This window comes from Amblyomma americanum, chromosome 6 (genome assembly GCF_052857255.1).
Source record: "Amblyomma americanum isolate KBUSLIRL-KWMA chromosome 6, ASM5285725v1, whole genome shotgun sequence".
Classification (NCBI taxonomy): Eukaryota; Metazoa; Arthropoda; class Arachnida; order Ixodida; family Ixodidae; genus Amblyomma; species Amblyomma americanum.
In genome coordinates, this window is record NC_135502.1 from 183,076,853 (window position 1) to 183,097,234 (window position 20,382).

Here is a 20,382-nt window from a genome sequence, read left to right on the forward strand (position 1 = left end):
GAGAGTTCGCAGCACGCCGGCTGGCTATCCCAGTTAACGGGTGTGCGCGTGCGTGCTGTGCAGGCTGGCTTCCGTTTGACGGAAATGTTTCTGCCTCGCTTCTCAGCTCGTAATAGTAGTCGCTGCTGATGCTTGCTGCGAGAAAAAATGCACACGCTCAGTTGTGATGGCGACTGCTGCGGGAATTCGGTAACTTTCGTCCGGTGAGCGCGCCCTCCATTTTCATTTTTTCCAGAGTTCCCAGCACGTCGGCTGGCTATCCCCAGTAAACGTTGGTGCGCGTGCGTGCTGTGCTGGCTGGCTGCCGTTTGACGAAAGAGTTTCTGCCTCGCTTCTCTGCTCGTAATAGTAGTCTCTGCTGGTGCTTGCTTAGAGGCACATGCACACGCTGTCAGTTGTGACGGCGACTTCTGTGGTAATTCGGTAACTTTCGTCCGGTGAGCGCGCCCACCATTTCATTTCTTCGAGAGTCCCAGCACGCCAGCTGGCTATCCCAGTCAACGTTGGTGCGTGTGCGTGCTGTGCCGCCTGGCTGCCGTTTGACGGAAACGTTTCTGCCTCGCTTCTCTGCTGGAAATAATAGTCTCTGCTGGTACTTGATGCTAGGCACATGCACACGCTGTCAGTTGTGACGGCGACTGCTGCGGGAATTCGGTAACTTTCGTCAGGTGAGCGCGCCCATCATTTCATTTCTACGAGAGTTCCCAGCACGCCGGCTGGCTATCCCCAGTTAACGTTGGTGAGCGTGCGTGCTGTGCCGGCTGGCTGCCGTTTGACGGAAAACTTTCTGCCTCGCTTCTCTGCTCGTAATAGTAGTCTCCGCTGGTGCTTGCTGCGAGGCAAATGCACACGCTCTCAGTTGTGACGGTTACTGCAGCGGGAATTCAGTAACTTTCGTCCGATGAGCGCGCCCTCAATTTCATTTCTTCGAGAGTTCCCATTACGCCGGCTGGCTATCCCCAGTTAACGTTGGTGCGAGTACGTGCTGTGCCGGCTGGCTGTCGTTTGACGCAAAAGTTTCTGCCTCGCTTCTCTGCTCCTAATAGTAGTCTCTGCTGTCTGCTTGCTACGAGGCACATGCACACGCAGGCAGTTGTGACGGCGACTGCTGCGGGAATTCGGTAACTTTCGTAAGGTGAGCGCGCCCACCATTTCATTTCTTCGAGAGTCCCAGCCCGACAGCTGACTATCCCCAGTTAACGTTGGCGCGTGAGCGTGCTGTGCCGGCTGGCTGCCATTTGACGGAAAAGTTTCTGCCTCGCTTCTCTGCTCGTAATAGTAGTCTCTGCTGGCTGGTTGCTGCGAAGCACATGCACACGCAGGCAGTTCTGACGGCGACTGCTGCGGGACTTCGGTAAATTTCGTCCGGTGAGCGCGCCCACCATTTCATTTCTTCGAGAGTTCCCAGCACGCCGGCTGGCTATCCCAGTTAACGCTTGTGCGCGTGCGTGCTGTGCCGGCTGGCTTCCGTTTGACAGAAATGTTTCTGCCTCGCTTCTCTGCTCGTAATAGTAGTCTTTGCTGATGCTTGCTGCGAGGCAAATGCACACGCTGTCAGTTGTGACGGCGACTGCTGCGGGAATTCGGTAACTTTCGTCCGGTGAGCGCTCCCACCATTTCATTTCTTCGAGAGTCCCAGCCCGACAGCTGACTATCCCCAGTTTACGTTGGCGCGTGAGCGTGCTGTGCCAGCTGGCTGCCATTTGACGGAAAAGTTTCTGGCTCGCTTCTCTGCTCGTAATAGTAGTCTCTGCTGGCTGCTTGCTGCGAGGCACATGCACACGCAGGCAGTTGTGACAGCGACTGCTGCGGGAATTCGGTAACTTTCGTGCGGTGTGCGCGCCCACCATTTAATTTCTACGAGAGTTCCCAACACGCCGGCTGGCTATCCCAGTTAACGTTGGTTCGTGAGGGTGCTGTGCCGGCTGGCTGCCATTTGACGGAAAAGTTTCTGCCTCGCTTCTCTGCTCGTAATAGTAGTCTCTGATGGCTGCTTGCTGCGAGGCACATGCACACGCAGGCAGTTGTGACGGCGACTGCTGCGGGAATTCGGTAACTTTCTTCCGGTGAGCGCGCCCACCATTTCATTTCTTCGAGAGTCTCAGCCTGACAGCTGACTATCCCCAGTTATCGTTGGTTCGTGAGGGTGCTGTGCCGGCTGGCTGCCGTTTGACGGAAAAGTTTCTGCCTCGCTTCTCTGCTCGTAATAGTAGTCTCTCTGGCTGCTTGCTGCGAGGCACATGCACACGCAGGCAGTTGTGACGGCGACTGCTGCGGCAATTCGGCAACTTTCCTCCGGTGAGCGCTCCCACCATTTGATTTATTCGAGAGTTCCCAGCACGCCGGCTGGCTATCCAAGTTAACGGGTGTGCGCGTGCGTGCTGTGCCGGCTGGCTTCCGTTTGACGGAAATGTTTCTGCCTCGCTTCTCTGCTCGTAATCGTAGTCGCTGCTGATGCTTGCTGCGAGGCAAAATGCACACGCTGTCAGTTGTGATGGCGACTGCTGCGGGAATTCGGTAACATTCGTCCGGTGAGCGCGCCCTCCATTTTCATTTCTTCCAGAGTTCCCAGCACGTCGGCTGGCTATCCCCAGTAAACGCTGGTGCGCGTGCGTGCTGTTCCGGCTGGCTGTCGTTTGACGCAAAAGTTTCTGCCTCGCTTCTCTGCTCTTAATAGTAGTCTCTGCTGTCTGCTTGCTACGAGGCACATGCACACGCAGGCAGTTGTGACGGCGACTGCTGCGGGAATTCGGTAACTTTCGTCCGGTGAGCGCGCCCAGCATTTCATTTCTTCGAGAGTCCCAGCCCGACAGCTGACTATCCCCAGTTAACGTTGGCGCGTGAGCGTGCTGTGCCGGCTGGCTGCCATTTGACAGAAAAGTTTCTGCCTCGCTTCTCTGCTCGTAATAGTAGTCTCTGCTGGCTGCTTGCTGCGAGGCACATGCACACGCAGGCAGTTCTGACGGCGACTGCTGCGGGACTTCGGTAAATTTCGTCCGGTGAGCGCGCCCACCATTTCATTTCTTCGAGAGTTCCCAGCACGCCGGCTGGCTATCCCAGTTAACGTTTGTGCGCGTGCGTGCTGTGCCGGCTGGCTTCCGTTTGACAGAAATATTTTTGCCTCGCTTCTCTACTCATAATAGTAGTCTCTGCTGATGCTTGCTGCGAGGCAAATGCACACGCTGTCAGTTGTGACGGCGACTGCTGCGGGAATTCGGTAACTTTCGTCCGGTGAGCGCGCCCACCATTTCATTTCTTCGAGAGTCCTAGCCCGACAGCTGACTATCCCCAGTTAACGTTGGCGCGTGAGCGTGCTGTGCCGGCTGGCTGCCATTTGACGGAAAAGTTTCTGGCTCGCTTCTCTGCTCGTAATAGTAGTCTCTGCTGGCTGCTTGCTGCGAGGCACATGCACACGCAGGCAGTTGTGACGGCGACTGCTGCGGGAATTCGGTAACTTTCGTGCGGTGTGCGCGCCCACCATTTAATTTCTACGAGAGTTCCCAACACGCCGGCTGGCTATCCCAGTTAACGTTGGTTCGTGAGGGTGCTGTGCCGGCTGGCTGCCATTTGACAGAAAAGTTTCTGCCTCGCTTCTCTGCTCGTAATAGTAGTCTCTGCTGGCTGCTTGCTGCGAGGCACATGCACACGCAGGCAGTTGTGACGGCGACTGCTGCGGGAATTCGGTAACATTCTTCCGGTGAGCGCGCCCACCATTTCATTTCTTCGACAGTCTCAGCCCGACAGCTGACTATCCCCAGTTAACGTTGGTTCGTGAGGGTGCTGTGCCGGCTGGCTGCCATTTGACGGAAAAGTTTCTGCCTCGCTTCTCTGCTCGTAATAGTAGTCTCTGCTGGCTGCTTGCTGCGAGGCACATGCACACGCAGGCAGTTGTGACGGCGACTGCTGCGGGAATTCGGTAACTTTCGTCCGGCGAGCGCGCCCTCCATTTTCATTTCTTCATGAGTTCGCAGCACGTCGGCTGTCTATCCCCAGTAAACGTTGGTGCGCATGCGTGCTGTGCTGGCTGGGTGCCGTTTGACGAAAAAGTTTCTGCCTCGCTTCTCTGCTCGTAATAGTAGTCTCTGCTGGTGCTTGCTTAGAGGCACATGCACACGCTGTCAGTTGTGACGGCGACATCTGCGGGAATTCGGTAACTTTCGTCCGTTGAGCGCGCTCACCATTTCTTTTCTTCGAGAGTTCCCAGCACGGCGGCTGGTTATCCCCAGTTAACGTTGGTGCGCCTGCGTGCTGTGCCGGCTGGCTGCCGTTTGACGAAAAACTTTCTGCCTCGCTTCTCTGCTCGTAATAGCAGTCTCTGCTGGCGCTTGCTTAGAGGCACATGCACACGCTGTCAGTTGTGTCGGCGATCGCTGCCAAAATTCGGTAACTTTCGTCCGGTGACCGCACCCACCCTTTCATTTCTTAGAAAGTTCCCAGCACGCCGGCTGGCTATCCCCAGTTAACGTTGGTGCGCGTGCGTGCTGTGCCGGCTGGCTGCCGTGTGACGGAAAAGTTTCTGCCTGGCTTCTCAGCTCGTAATAGTAGTCTCTGCTGGCTGCTTGCTGCGAGGCACATGCACACGCAGGCAGTTGTGATCGCGACTGCTGCGGGAATTCGGAAACTTTCGTCCGGTGAGCGCGCCCACCATTTCATTTCTTCGAGAGTAAACAGCACGCCGGGTGGCTATCCCCAGTTAACGTTGGTGCGCGTGCGTGCTGTGCCGGCTGGCTGCCGTTTGACGGAAAAGTTTCTGCCTCGCTTCTCTGCTCGTAATAGTAGTCTCTGCTGGTGCTCGCTGCGAGGCACGTGCACACGCTGTCAGTTGTGACGGCGACTGCTGCTGGAATTCGGTAACTTTCGTCCGGTGAGCGCGGCCTCCATTTCATTTCTTGGAGCGTTCCCATTACGCCGGCTGGCTATCCCCAGTTAACGTTGGTGCGCGTAGGTGCTGTGCCGCCTGGCTGTCGTTTGAAGGAAAAGTTGCTGCCTCGCTTCTCTGCTCGTAATTGTCGTCTCTGCTGGTGCTTGCTGCGAGGCACATGCGCACGCTGTCAGTTGTGACGGCGACTGCTGCGGCAATTCGGCAACTTTCGTCCGGTGAGCGCTCCCACCATTTGATTTGTTCGAGAGTTCCCAGCACGCCGGCTGGCTATCCCAGTTAACGGGTGTGCGCGTGCGTGCTGTGCCGGCTGGCTTCCGTTTGACGGAAATGTTTCTGCCTCGCTTCTCTGCTCGTAATAGTAGTCGCTGCTGATGCTTGCTGAGAGGCAAAATGCACACGCTGTCAGTTGTGATGGCGACTGCTGCGGGAATTCGGTAACTTTCGTCCGGTGAGCGCGCCCTCCATTTTCATTTCTTCCAGAGTTCCCAGCACGTCGGCTGGCTATCCCCAGTAAACGTTGGTGCGCGTGCGTGCTGTGCTGGCTGGCTGCCGTTTGACGAAAGAGTTTCTGCCTCGCTTCTCTGCTCGTAATAGTAGTCTCTGCTGGTGCTTGCTTAGAGGCACATGCACACGCAGGCAGTTGTGACGGCGACTGCTGCGGGAATTCGGTAACATTCTTCCGGTGAGCGCGCCCACCATTTCATTTCTTCGAGAGTCTCAGCCCGACAGCTGACTATCCCGAGTTAACGTTGGTTCGTGAGGGTGCTGTGCCGGCTGGCTGCCATTTGACGGAAAAGTTTCTGCCTTGCTTCTCTGCTCGTAATAGTAGTCTCTGCTGGCTGCTTGCTGCGAGGCACATGCACACGCAGGCAGTTGTGACGGCGACTGCTGCGGGAATTCGGTAACTTTCGTCCGGTGAGCGCGCCCTCCATTTTCATTTCTTCATGAGTTCGCAGCACGTCGGCTGTCTATCCCCAGTAAACGTTGGTGCGCATGCGTGCTGTGCTGGCTGGGTGCCGTTTGACGAAAAAGTTTCTGCCTCGCTTCTCTGCTCGTAATTGTCGTCTCTGCTGGTGCTTGCTGCGAGGCACATGCGCACGCTGTCAGTTGTGACGGCGACTGCTGCGGCAATTCGGCAACTTTCGTCCGGTGAGCGCTCCCACCATTTGATTTGTTCGAGAGTTCCCAGCACGCCGGCTGGCTATCCCAGTTAACGGGTGTGCGCGTGCGTGCTGTGCCGGCTGGCTTCCGTTTGACGTAAATGTTTCTGCCTCGCTTCTCTGCTCGTAATAGTAGTCGCTGCTGATGCTTGCTGCGAGACAAAATGCACACGCTGTCAGTTGTGATGGCGACTGCTGCGGGAATTCGGTAACTTTCGTCCGGTGAGCGCGCCCTCCATTTTCATTTCTTCCAGAGTTCCCAGCACGTCGGCTGGCTATCCCCAGTAAACGTTGGTGCGCGTGCGTGCTGTGCTGGCTGGCTGCCGTTTGACGAAAGAGTTTCTGCCTCGCTTCTCTGCTCGTAATAGTAGTCTCCGCTGGTGCTTGCTGCGAGGCAAATGCACACGCTCTCAGTTGTGACGGTTACTGCTGCGGGAATTCAGTAACTTTCGTCCGGTGAGCGCGCCCTCAATTTCATTTCTTCGAGAGTTCCCATTACGCCGGCTGGCTATCCCCAGGTAACGTTGGTGCGAGTACGTGCTGTGCCGGCTGGCTGTCGTTTGACGCAAAAGTTTCTGCCTCGCTTCTCTGCTCGTAATAGTAGTCTCTGCTGTCTGCTTGCTACGAGGCACATGCACACGCAGGCAGTTGTGACGGCGACTGCTGCGGGAATTCGGTAACTTTCGTAAGGTGAGCGCGCCCACCATTTCATTTCTTCGAGAGTCCCTGCCCGACAGCTGACTATCCCCAGTTAACGTTGGCGCGTGAGCGTGCTGTGCCGGCTGGCTGCCATTTGACGGAAAAGTTTCTGCCTCGCTTCTCTGCTCGTAATAGTAGTCTCTGCTGGCTGCTTGCTGCGAAGCACATGCACACGCAGGCAGTTCTGACGGCGACTGCTGCGGGACTTCGGTAAATTTCGTCCGGTGAGCGCGCCCACCATTTCATTTCTTCGAGAGTTCCCAGCACGCCGGCTGGCTATCCCAGTTAACGTTTGTGCGCGTGCGTGCTGTGCCGGCTGGCTTCCGTTTGACAGAAATGTTTCTGCCTCGCTTCTCTGCTCGTAATAGTAGTCTCTGCTGATGCTTGCTGCGAGGCAAATGCACACGCTGTCAGTTGTGACGGCGACTGCTGCGGGAATTCGGTAACTTTCGTCCGGTGAGCGCGCCCACCATTTCATTTCTTCGAGAGTCCCAGCCCGACAGCTGACTATCCCCAGTTAATGTTGTCGCGTGAGCGTGCTGTGCCAGCTTGCTGCCATTTGACGGAAAAGTTTCTGGCTCGCTTCTCTGCTCGTGATAGTAGTCTCTGCTGGCTGCTTGCTGCGAGGCACATGCACACGCAGGCAGTTGTGACGGCGACTGCTGCGGGAATTCGGTAACTTTCTTCCGGTGAGCGCGCCCACCATTTCATTTCTTCGAGAGTCTCAGCCTGACAGCTGACTATCCCCAGTTAACGTTGGTTCGTGAGGGTGCTGTGCCGGCTGGCTGCCATTTGACGGAAAAGTTTCTGCCTCGCTTCTCTGCTCGTAATAGTAGTCTCTCTGGCTGCTTGCTGCGAGGCACATGCACACGCAGGCAGTTGTGACGGCGACTGCTGCGGCAATTCGGCAACTTTCGTCCGGTGAGCGCTCCCACCATTTGATTTGTTCGAGAGTTCCCAGCACGCCGGCTGGCTATCCCAGTTAACGGGTGTGCGCGTGCGTGCTGTGCCGGCTGGCTTCCGTTTGACGGAAATGTTTCTGCCTCGCTTCTCTGCTCGTAATAGTAGTCGCTGCTGATGCTTGCTGCGAGGCAAAATGCACACGCTGTCAGTTGTGATGGCGACTGCTGCGGGAATTCGGTAACTTTCGTCCGGTGAGCGCGCCCTCCATTTTCATTTCTTCCAGAGTTCCCAGCACGTCGGCTGGCTATCCCCAGTAAACGTTGGTGCGCGTGCGTGCTGTGCTGGCTGGCGGCCGTTTGACGAAAGAGTTTCTGCCTCGCTTCTCTGCTCGTAATAGTAGTCTCTGCTGGTGCTTGCTTAGAGGCACATGCACACGCTGTCAGTTGTGACGGCGACTTCGGTGGTAATTCGGTAACTTTCGTCCGGTGAGCGCGCCCACCATTTCATTTCTTCGAGAGTCCCAGCACGCCAGCTCGCTATCCCAGTCAACGTTGGTGCGTGTGCGTGCTGTGCCGCCTGGCTGCCGTTTGACGGAAACGTTTCTGCCTCGCTTCTCTGCTGGAAATAATAGTCTCTGCTTGTACTTGATGCTAGGCACATGCACACGCTGTCAATTGTGACGGGGACTACTGCGGGAATTCGGTAACTTTCGTCAGGTGAGCGCGCCCATCATTTCATTTCTACGAGAGTTCCCAGCACGCCGGCAGGCTATCCCCAGTTAACGTTGGTGAGCGTGCGTGCTGTGCCGGCTGGCTGCCGTTTGACGGAAAAGTTTCTGCCTCGCTTCTCTGCTCGTAATAGTAGTCTCCGCTGGTGCTTGCTGCGAGGCAAATGCACACGCTCTCAGTTGTGACGGTTACTGCTGCGGGAATTCGGTAACTTTCGTCAGGTGAGCGCGCCCATCATTTCATTTCTACGAGAGTTCCCAGCACGCCGGCTGGCTATCCCCAGTTAACGTTGGTGCGCGTGCGTGCTGTGCCGGCTTGCTGCCGTTTGACGGAAAAGTTTCTGGCTCGCTTCTCTGCTCGTAATAGTAGTCTCTGCTGGCTGCTTGCTGCGAGGCACATGCACACGCAGGCAGTTGTGACGGCGACTGCTGCGGGAATTCGGTAACTTTCTTCCGGTGAGCGCGCCCACCATTTCATTTCTTCGAGAGTCTCAGCCTGACAGCTGACTATCCCCAGTTAACGTTGGTTCGTGAGGGTGCTGTGCCGGCTGGCTGCCATTTGACGGAAAAGTTTCTGCCTCGCTTCTCTGCTCGTAATAGTAGTCTCTCTGGCTGCTTGCTGCGAGGCACATGCACACGCAGGCAGTTGTGACGGCGACTGCTGCGGCAATTCGGCAACTTTCGTCCGGTGAGCGCTCCCACCATTTGATTTGTTCGAGAGTTCCCAGCACGCCGGCTGGCTATCCCAGTTAACGGGTGTGCGCGTGCGTGCTGTGCCGGCTGGCTTCCGTTTGACGGAAATGTTTCTGCCTCGCTTCTCTGCTCGTAATAGTAGTCGCTGCTGATGCTTGCTGCGAGGCAAAATGCACACGCTGTCAGTTGTGATGGCGACTGCTGCGGGAATTCGGTAACTTTCGTCCGGTGAGCGCGCCCTCCATTTTCATTTCTTCCAGAGTTCCCAGCACGTCGGCTGGCTATCCCCAGTAAACGTTGGTGCGCGTGCGTGCTGTGCTGGCTGGCGGCCGTTTGACGAAAGAGTTTCTGCCTCGCTTCTCTGCTCGTAATAGTAGTCTCTGCTGGTGCTTGCTTAGAGGCACATGCACACGCTGTCAGTTGTGACGGCGACTTCGGTGGTAATTCGGTAACTTTCGTCCGGTGAGCGCGCCCACCATTTCATTTCTTCGAGAGTCCCAGCACGCCAGCTCGCTATCCCAGTCAACGTTGGTGCGTGTGCGTGCTGTGCCGCCTGGCTGCCGTTTGACGGAAACGTTTCTGCCTCGCTTCTCTGCTGGAAATAATAGTCTCTGCTTGTACTTGATGCTAGGCACATGCACACGCTGTCAATTGTGACGGGGACTACTGCGGGAATTCGGTAACTTTCGTCAGGTGAGCGCGCCCATCATTTCATTTCTACGAGAGTTCCCAGCACGCCGGCAGGCTATCCCCAGTTAACGTTGGTGAGCGTGCGTGCTGTGCCGGCTGGCTGCCGTTTGACGGAAAAGTTTCTGCCTCGCTTCTCTGCTCGTAATAGTAGTCTCCGCTGGTGCTTGCTGCGAGGCAAATGCACACGCTCTCAGTTGTGACGGTTACTGCTGCGGGAATTCGGTAACTTTCGTCAGGTGAGCGCGCCCATCATTTCATTTCTACGAGAGTTCCCAGCACGCCGGCTGGCTATCCCCAGTTAACGTTGGTGCGCGTGCGTGCTGTGCCGGCTTGCTGCCGTTTGACGGAAAAGTTTCTGCCTCGCTTCTCTGCTCGTAATAGTAGTCTCCGCTGGTGCTTCCTGCGAGGCAAATGCACACGCTCTCAGTTGTGACGGCGACTGCTGCGGGAATTCGGTAACTTTCGTCCGGTGAGCGCGCCCACCATTTCATTTCTTCGAGAGTCCTAGCCCGACAGCTGACTATCCCCAGTTAACGTTGGCGCGTGAGCGTGCTGTGCCGGCTGGCTGCCATTTGACGGAAAAGTTTCTGGCTCGCTTCTCTGCTCGTAATAGTAGTCTCTGCTGGCTGCTTGCTGCGAGGCACATGCACACGCAGGCAGTTGTGACGGCGACTGCTGCGGGAATTCGGTAACTTTCTTCCGGTGAGCGCGCCCACCATTTCATTTCTTCGAGAGTCTCAGCCCGACAGCTGACTATCCCCAGTTAACCTTGGTTCGTGAGGGTGCTGTGCCGGCTGGCTGCCATTTGACGGAAAAGTTTCTGCCTCGCTTCTCTGCTCGTAATAGTAGTCTCTGCTGGCTGCTTGCTGCGAGGCACATGCACACGCAGGCAGTTGTGACGGCGACTGCTGCGGGAATTCGGTAACTTTCGTCCGGTGAGCGCGCCCTCCATTTTCATTTCTTCATGAGTTCGCAGCACGTCGGCTGTCTATCCCCAGTAAACGTTGGTGCGCATGCGTGCTATGCTGGCTGGGTGCCGTTTGACGAAAAAGTTTCTGCCTCGCTTCTCTGCTCGTAATAGTAGTCTCTGCTGGTGCTTGCTTAGAGGCACATGCACACGCTGTCAGTTGTGACGGCGACATCTGCGGGAATTCGGTAACTTTCGTCCGGTGAGCGCGCTCACCATTTTCATTTCTTCCAGAGTTCCCAGCACGTCGGCTGGCTATCCCCAGTAAACGTTGGTGCGCGTGCGTGCTGTGCTGGCTGGCGGCCGTTTTACGAAAGAGTTTCTGCCTCGCTTCTCTGCTCGTAATAGTAGTCTCTGCTGGTGCTTGCTTAGAGGCACATGCACACGCTGTCAGTTGTGACGGCGACTTCGGTGGTAATTCGGTAACTTTCGTCCGGTGAGCGCGCCCACCATTTCATTTCTTCGAGAGTCCCAGCACGCCAGCTGGCTATCCCAGTCAACGTTGGTGCGTGTGCGTGCTGTGCCGCCTGGCTGCCGTTTGACGGAAACGTTTCTGCCTCGCTTCTCTGCTGGAAATAATAGTCTCTGCTTGTACTTGATGCTAGGCACATGCACACGCTGTCAATTGTGACGGCGACTACTGCGGGAATTCGGTAACTTTCGTCAGGTGAGCGCGCCCATCATTTCATTTCTACGAGAGTTCCCAGCACGCCGGCAGGCTATCCCCAGTTAACGTTGGTGAGCGTGCGTGCTGTGCCGGCTGGCTGCCGTTTGACGGAAAAGTTTCTGCCTCGCTTCTCTGCTCGTAATAGTAGTCTCCGCTGGTGCTTGCTGCGAGGCAAATGCACACGCTCTCAGTTGTGACGGTTACTGCTGTGGGAATTCGGTAACTTTCGTCAGGTGAGCGCGCCCATCATTTCATTTCTACGAGAGTTCCCAGCACGCCGGCTGGCTATCCCCAGTTAACGTTGGTGCGCGTGCGTGCTGTGCCGGCTGGCTGCCGTTTGACGGAAAAGTTTCTGCCTCGCTTCTCTGCTCGTAATAGTAGTCTCCGCTGGTGCTTCCTGCGAGGCAAATGCACACGCTCTCAGTTGTGACGGCGACAGCTGCGGGAATTCGGTAACTTTCGTCAGGTGAGCGCGCCCATCATTTCATTTCTACGAGAGTTCCCAGCACGCCGGCTGGCTATCCCCAGTTAACGTTGGTGCGCGTGCGTGCTGTGCCGGCTGGCTGTCGTTTGACGCAAAAGTTTCTGCCTCGCTTCTCTGCTCGTAATAGTAGTCTCTGCTGTCTGCTTGCTACGAGGCACATGCACACGCAGGCAGTTGTGACGGCGACTGCTGCGGGAATTCGGTAACTTTCGTCCGGTGAGCGCGCCCACCATTTCATTTCTTCGAGAGTCCCAGCCCGACAGCTGACTATCCCCAGTTAACGTTGGCGCGTGAGCGTGCTGTGCCGGCTGGCTGCCATTTGACAGAAAAGTTTCTGCCTCGCTTCTCTGCTCGTAATAGTAGTCTCTGCTGGCTGCTTGCTGCGAGGCACATGCACACGCAGGCAGTTCTGACGGCGACTGCTGCGGGACTTCGGTAAATTTTGTCCGGTGAGCGCGCCCACCATTTCATTTCTTCGAGAGTTCCCAGCACGCCGGCTGGCTATCCCAGTTAACGTTTGTGCGCGTGCGTGCTGTGCCGGCTGGCTTCCGTTTGACAGAAATATTTCTGCCTCGCTTCTCTACTCGTAATAGTAGTCTCTGCTGATGCTTGCTGCGAGGCAAATGCACACGCTGTCAGTTGTGACGGCGACTGCTGCGGGAATTCGGTAACTTTCGTCCGGTGAGCGCGCCCACCATTTCATTTCTTCGAGAGTCCTAGCCCGACAGCTGACTATCCCCAGTTAACGTTGGCGCGTGAGCGTGCTGTGCCGGCTGGCTGCCATTTGACGGAAAAGTTTCTGGCTCGCTTCTCTGCTCGTAATAGTAGTCTCTGCTGGCTGCTTGCTGCGAGGCACATGCACACGCAGGCAGTTGTGACGGCGACTGCTGCGGGAATTCGGTAACTTTCGTGCGGTGTGCGCGCCCACCATTTAATTTCTACGAGAGTTCCCAACACGCCGGCTGGCTATCCCAGTTAACGTTGGTTCGTGAGGGTGCTGTGCCGGCTGGCTGCCATTTGACAGAAAAGTTTCTGCCTCGCTTCTCTGCTCGTAATAGTAGTCTCTGCTGGCTGCTTGCTGCGAGGCACATGCACACGCAGGCAGTTGTGACGGCGACTGCTGCGGGAATTCGGTAACTTTCTTCCGGTGAGCGCGCCCACCATTTCAATTCTTCGAGAGTCTCAGCCCGACAGCTGACTATCCCCAGTTAACCTTGGTTCGTGAGGGTGCTGTGCCGGCTGGCTGCCATTTGACGGAAAAGTTTCTGCCTCGCTTCTCTGCTCGTAATAGTAGTCTCTGCTGGCTGCTTGCTGCGAGGCACATGCACACGCAGACAGTTGTGACGGCGACTGCTGCGGGAATTCGGTAACTTTCGTCCGGTGAGCGCGCCCTCCATTTTCATTTCTTCATGAGTTCGCAGCACGTCGGCTGTCTATCCCCAGTAAACGTTGGTGCGCATGCGTGCTGTGCTGGCTGGGTGCCGTTTGACGAAAAAGTTTCTGCCTCGCTTCTCTGCTCGTAATAGTAGTCTCTGCTGGTGCTTGCTTAGAGGCACATGCACACGCTGTCAGTTGTGACGGCGACATCTGCGGGAATTCGGTAACTTTCGTCCAGTGAGCGCGCTCACCATTTCTTTTCTTCGAGATTTCCCAGCACGGCGGCTGGTTATCCCCAGTTAACGTCTGTGCGCCTGCGTGCTGTGCCGGCTGGCTGCCGTTTGACGAAAAACTTTCTGCCTCGCTTCTCTGCTCGTAATAGCAGTCTCTGCTGGCGCTTGCTTAGAGGCACATGCACACGCTGTCAGTTGTGTCGGCGATCGCTGCCAAAATTCGGTAACTTTCGTCCGGTGACCGCACCCACCCTTTCATTTCTTAGAGAGTTCCCAGCACGCCGGCTGGCTATACCCAGTTAACGTTGGTGCGCGTGCGTGCTGTGCCGGCTGGCTGCCGTGTGACGGAAAAGTTTCTGCCTGGCTTCTCAGCTCGTAATAGTAGTCTCTGCTGGTGCTCGCTGCGAGGCACGTGCACACGCTGTCAGTTGTGACGGCGACTGCTGCTGGAATTCGGTAACTTTCGTCCGGTGAGCGCGGCCTCCATTTCATTTCTTGGAGCGTTCCCATTACGCCGGCTGGCTATCCCCAGTTAACGTTGGTGCGCGTAGGTGCTGTGCCGCCTAGCTGCCGTTTGACGGAAAAGTTGCTGCCTCGCTTCTCTGCTCGTAATTGTCGTCTCTGCTGGTGCTTGCTGCGAGGCACATGCGCACGCTGTCAGTTGTGACGGCGACTGCTGCGGCAATTCGGCAACTTTCGTCCGGTGAGCGCTCCCACCATTTGATTTGTTCGAGAGTTCCCAGCACGCCGGCTGGCTATCCCAGTTAACGGGTGTGCGCGTGCGTGCTGTGCCGGCTGGCTTCCGTTTGACGGAAATGTTTCTGCCTCGCTTCTCTGCTCGTAATAGTAGTCGCTGCTGATGCTTGCTGAGAGGCAAAATGCACACGCTGTCAGTTGTGATGGCGACTGCTGCGGGAATTCGGTAACTTTCGTCCGGTGAGCGCGCCCTCCATTTTCATTTCTTCGAGAGTCCCAGCACGCCACTGGCTATCCCAGTCAACGTTGGTGCGTGTGCGTGCTGTGCCGCCTGGCTGCCGTTTGACGGAAACGTTTCTGCCTCGCTTCTCTGCTGGAAATAATAGTCTCTGCTGGTACTTGATGCTAGGCACATGCACACGCTGTCAGTTGTGACGGCGACTGCTGCGGGAATTCGGTAACTTTCGTCAGGTGAGCGCGCCCATCATTTCATTTCTACGAGAGTTCCCAGCACGCCGGCTGGCTATCCCCAGTTAACGTTGGTGAGCGTGCGTGCTGTGCCGGCTGGCTGCCGTTTGACGGAAAAGTTTCTGCCTCGCTTCTCTGCTCGTAATAGTAGTCTCCGCTGGTGCTTGCTGCGAGGCAAATGCACACGCTCTCAGTTGTAAAGGTTACTGCTGCGGGAATTCAGTCTCTTTCGTCCGGTGAGCGCGCCCTCAATTTCATTTCTTCGAGAGTCCCAGCCCGACAGCTGTCTATCCCTAGTTAACGTTGGCGCGTGAGCGTGCTGTGCCAGCTGGCTGCCATTTGACGGAAAAGTTTCTGGCTCGCTTCTCTGCTCGTAATAGTAGTCTCTGCTGGCTGCTTGCTGCGAGGCACATGCACACGCAGGCAGTTGTGACGGCGACTGCTGCGGGAATTCGGTAACTTTCGTGCGGTGTGCGCGCCCACCATTTAATTTCTACGAGAGTTCCCAACACGCCGGCTGGCTATCCCAGTTAACGTTGGTTCGTGAGGGTGCTGTGCCGGCTGGCTGCCATTTGACGGAAAAGTTTCTGCCTCGCTTCTCTGCTCGTAATAGTAGTCTCTCTGGCTGCTTGCTGAGAGGCACATGCACACGCAGGCAGTTGTGACGGCGACTGCTGCGGGAATTCGGTAACTTTCGTCCGGTGAGCGCGCCCTCCATTTTCATTTATTCATGAGCTCGCAGCACGTCGGCTGGCTATCCCCAGTAAAGGTTGGTGCGCATGCGTGCTGTGCTGGCTGGCTGCCGTTTGACGAAAAAGTTTCTGCCTCGCTTCTCTGCTCGTAATAGTAGTCTCTGCTGGTGCTTGCTTAGAGGAACATGCACACGCTGTCAGTTGTGACGGCGACATCTGCGGGAATTCGGTAACTTTCGTCCGGTGAGCGCGCCCACCATTTCATTTCTTCGAGAGTCCCAGCACGCCAGCTGGCTATCCCAGTCAGCGTTGGTGCGTGTGCGTGCTGTGCCGCCTAGCTGCCGTTTGACGGAAAAGTTTCTGCCTCGTTTCTCTGCTCGAAATAATAGTCTCTGCTGGTACTTGATGCTAGGCACATGCACACGCTGTCAGTTGTTACAGCGACTGCTGCGGGAATTCGGTAACTTTCGTAAGGTGAGCGCGCCCTCCATTTCATTTATTCGAGAGTTCCCATTACGCCGGCTGGCTAACCCCAGTTAACGTTGGTGCGCGTACGTGCTGTGCCGGCTGGCTGTCGATTGACGGAAAAGTTTCTGCCTCGCCTCTCTTCTCGTAAAAGTAGTCTCTGCTGGTCCTTGCTTCGAGGCACATGCACACGCTGTCAGTTGTGACGGCGACTGCGGCGGGAATTCGGTAACTTTCGTCCGGTGAGCGCGCTCACCATTTCTTTTCTTCGAGAGTCCCAGCACGCCAGCTGGCTATCCCAGTCAACGTTGGTGCGTGTGCGTGCTGTGCCGCCTGGCTGCCGTTTGACGGAAACGTTTCTGCCTCGCTTCTCTGCTGGAAATATTAGTCTCTGCTGGTACTTGATGCAAGGCACATGCACAGGCTGTCAGTTGTGACGGCGACTGCTGCGGGAATTCGGTAACTTTCCTCAGGTGAGCGCGCCCATCATTTCATTTCTACGAGAGTTCCCAGCACGCCGGCTGGCTATCCCCAGTTAACGTTAATGCGCGTGCGTGCTGTGCCGGCTGGCTGCCGTTTGACGGAAAAGTTTCTGCCTCGCTTCTCTGCTCGTAATATTAGTCTCTGCTGGTGCTTGCTTAGAGGCACATGCACACGCTGTCAGTTGTGACGGCGACTTCTGTGGTAATTCGGTAACTTTCGTCCGGTGAGCGCGCAAACCATTTCATTTCTTCGAGAGTCCCAGCACGCCAGCTGGCTATCCCAGTCAACGTTGGTGCGTGTGCGTGCTATGCCGCCTGGCTGCCGTTTGACGGAAACGTTTCTGCCTCGCTTCTCTGCTGGAAATAATAGTCTCTGCTTGTATTTGATGCTAGGCACATGCACACGCTGTCAGTTGTGACGGCGACTGCGGCGGGAATTCGGTAACTTTCGTCAGGTGAGCGCGCCCATCATTTCATTTCTACGAGAGTTCCCAGCACGCCGGCTGGCTATCCCCAGTTAACGTTGGTGCGCGTGCGTGCTGTGCCGGCTGGCTGCCGTTTGACGGAAAAGTTTTTGCCTCGCTTCTCTGCTCGTAATAGTTGTCTCCGCTGGTGCTTGCGGCGAGGCAAATGCACACGCTCTCAGTTGTGACGGTTACTGCTGCGGGAATTCAGTAACTTTCGTCCGGTGAGCGCGCCCTCAATTTCATTTCTTCGAGAGTTCCCATTACGCCGGCTGGCTATCTTCAGTTAACGTTGGTGCGAGTACGTGCTGTGCCGGCTGGCTGTCGTTTGACGCAAAATTTTCTGCCTCGCTTCTCTGCTCGTAATAGTAGTCTCTGCTGTCTGCTTGCTACGAGGCACATGCACACGCAGGCAGTTGTGACGGCGACTGCTGCGGGAATTCGGTAACTTTCGTCCGGTGAGCGCGCCCACCATTTCATTTCTTCGAGAGTCCCAGCCCGACAGGTGACTATCCCCAGTTAACGTTGGCGCGTGAGCGTGCTGTGCCGGCTGGCTGCCATTTGACGGAAAAGTTTCTGGCTCGCTTCTCTGCTCGTAATAGTAGTCTCTGCTGGCTGCTTGCTGCGAGGCACATGCACACGCAGGCAGTTGTGACGGCGACTGCTGCGGGAATTCGGTAACTTTGGTGCGATGTGCGCGCCCACCATTTAATTTCTACGAGAGTTCCCAACCCGCCGGCTGGCTATCCCAGTTAACGTTGGTTCGTGAGGGTGCTGTGCCGGCTGGCTGCCATTTGACAGAAAAGTTTCTGCCGCGCTTCTCTGCTCGTAATAGTAGTCTCTGCTGGCTGCTTGCTGCGAGGCACATGCACACGCAGGCAGTTGTGACGGCGACTGCTGCGGGAATTCGGTAACTTTCTTCCGGTGAGCGCGCCCACCATTTCATTTCTTCGAGAGTCTCAGCCCGACAGCTGCCTATCCCCAGTTAACGTTGGTTCGTGAGGGTGCTGTGCCGGCTGGCTGCCATTTGACGGAAAAGTTTCTGCCTCGCTTCTCTGCTCGTAATAGTAGTCTCTGCTGGCTGCTTGCTGCGAGGCACATGCACACGCAGGCAGTTGTGACGGCGACTGCTGCGGGAATTCGGTAACTTTCGTCCGGTGAGCGCGCCCTCCATTTTCATTTCTTCATGAGTTCGCAGCACGTCGGCTGTCTATCCCCAGTAAACGTTGGTGCGCATGCGTGCTGTGCTGGCTGGGTGCCGTTTGACGAAAAAGTTTCTGCCTCGCTTCTCTGCTCGTAATAGTAGTCTCTGCTGGTGCTTGCTTAGAGGCACATGCACACGCTGTCAGTTGTGACGGCGACATCTGCGGGAATTCGGTAACTTTCGTCCGGTGAGCGCGCCCACCATTTCATTTCTTCGAGAGTCCCAGCACGCCAGCTGGCTATCCCAGTCAACATTGGTGCGTGTGCGTGCTGTGCCGCCTGGCTGCCGTTTGACGGAAAAGTTTCTGCCTCGTTTCTCTGCTCGAAATAATAGTCTCTGCTGCTCCTTGCTTCGAGGCACATGCACACGCTGTCAGTTGTGACGGCGACTGCGGCGGGAATTCGGTAACTTTCGTCCGGTGAGCGCGCTCACCATTTCTTTTCTTCGAGAGTTCCCAGCACGGCGGCTGGTTATCCCCAGTTAACGTTGGTGCGCCTGCGTGCTGTGCCGGCTGGCTGCCGTTTGACGAAAAACTTTCTGCCTCGCTTCTCTGCTCGTAATAGCAGTCTCTGCTGGCGCTTGCTTAGAGGCACATGCACACGCTGTCAGTTGTGTCGGCGATCGCTGCCAAAATTCGGTAACTTTCGCCCGGTGACCGCACCCACCCTTTCATTTCTTAGAGAGTTCCCAGCACGCCGGCTGGCTATCCCCAGTTAACGTTGGTGCGCTTACGTGCTGTGCCGGCTGGCTGCCGTGTGACGGAAAAGTTTCTGCCTCGCTTCTCAGCTCGTAATAGTAGTCTCTGTTGGCTGCTTGCTGCGAGGCACATGCACACGCAGGCAGTTGTGATGGCGACTGCTGCGGGAATTCGGAAACTTTCGTCAGGTGAGCGCGCCCACCATTTCATTTCTTCGAGAGTAAGCAGCACGCCGGGTGGCTATCCCCGGTTAACGTTGGTGGGCGTGCGTGCTGTGCCGGCTGGCTGCCGTTTGACGGAAAAGTTTCTGCCTCGCTTCTCTGCTCGTAATAGTAGTCTCTGCTGGTGCTCGCTGCGAGGCACGTGCACACGCTGTCAGTTGTGACGGCGACTGCTGCTGGAATTCGGTAACTTTCGTCCGGTGAGCGCGGCCTCCATTTCATTTCTTGGAGCGTTCCCATTACGCCGGCTGGCTATCCCCAGTTAACGTTGGTGCGCATGGTGCTGTGCCGACTGGCTGTCGTTTGAAGGAAAAGTTGCTGCCTCGCTTCTCTACTCGTAATTGTAGTCTCTGCTGGTGCTTGCTGCGAGGCACATGCGCACGCTGTCAGTTGTGACGGTGACTGCTGCGGCAATTCGGCAACTTTCGTCGGTGAGCGCTCCCACCATTTGATTTGATCGAGAGTTCCCAGCACGCCGGCTGGCTTTCCCCAGTTAACGTTGGTGCGCGTGATTGCTGTGCCGGCTGGCTGCCGTTTCACGGAAAGGTTTCTGCCTCGCTTCTCTGCTCGTAATAGTAGTCTCTGCTGGTGCTTGCTGCGAGGCACATGCACACGCTGTCAGTTGTGACGGCGACTGCTGCGGGAATTCGGTAACTTTCGTAAGGTGAGCGCGCCCGCCATTTCTTTTATTCGAGAGATCCCAGCACGCCGGCTGGTTATCCCCAGTGAACGTTGGTGCGCGTGCGTGCTGTGCCGACTGGCTGCAGTTTAACGGAAAAGTATCGCCTCGCTTCTCTGCTCGTAATCGTAGTGTCTGCTGGTGCTTGCTGCGAGGAACATGCACACTCTTGCAGTGTTGACGGCGACTGCTGCGGGAATTCGGTAACTTTCTCCCGGTGAGCGCACCCACCATTTCATTTCTACGAGAGTTCCCAGCACGCCGGCTGGCTATCCCCAGTTAACGTTGGTGCGCGTGCGTGCTGTGCCGACTGGCTGCCGTTTGAAGGAAAAGTTTCTGCCTCGCTTCTCGGCTCGTAATAGTAGTCTCTGCTGGTGCTTGCTGCGAGGTAAATGCACAGCTGTCAGTTGTGACGGCGACTGCGGCGGGAATTCGGCAAATTTCGTCCGGTGAGCGCGCCCACCATTTCTTTTATTCAACAGTTCCCAGCACGCCGGCTGGTTATCAACAGTTAACGTTGGTGCGCGTGCGTGCTTTGCCGGCTGGTTACCGTTTTACGGAAAAATTTCTGCCTCGCTTCTCTGCTCGTAATAGTGGTCTCTGCTGGTGCTTGCTGCGAGGTAAATGCACAGCTGTCAGTTGTGACGGCGACTGCGGCGGGAATTCGGCAAATTTCGTCCGGTGAGCGCGCCCACCATTTCTTTTATTCAAGAGTTCCCAGCACGCCGGCTGGTTATCAACAGTTAACGTTGGTGCGCGTGCGTGCTTTGCCGGCTGGTTACCGTTTTACGGAAAAATTTCTGCCTCGCTTCTCTGCTCGTAATAGTGGTCT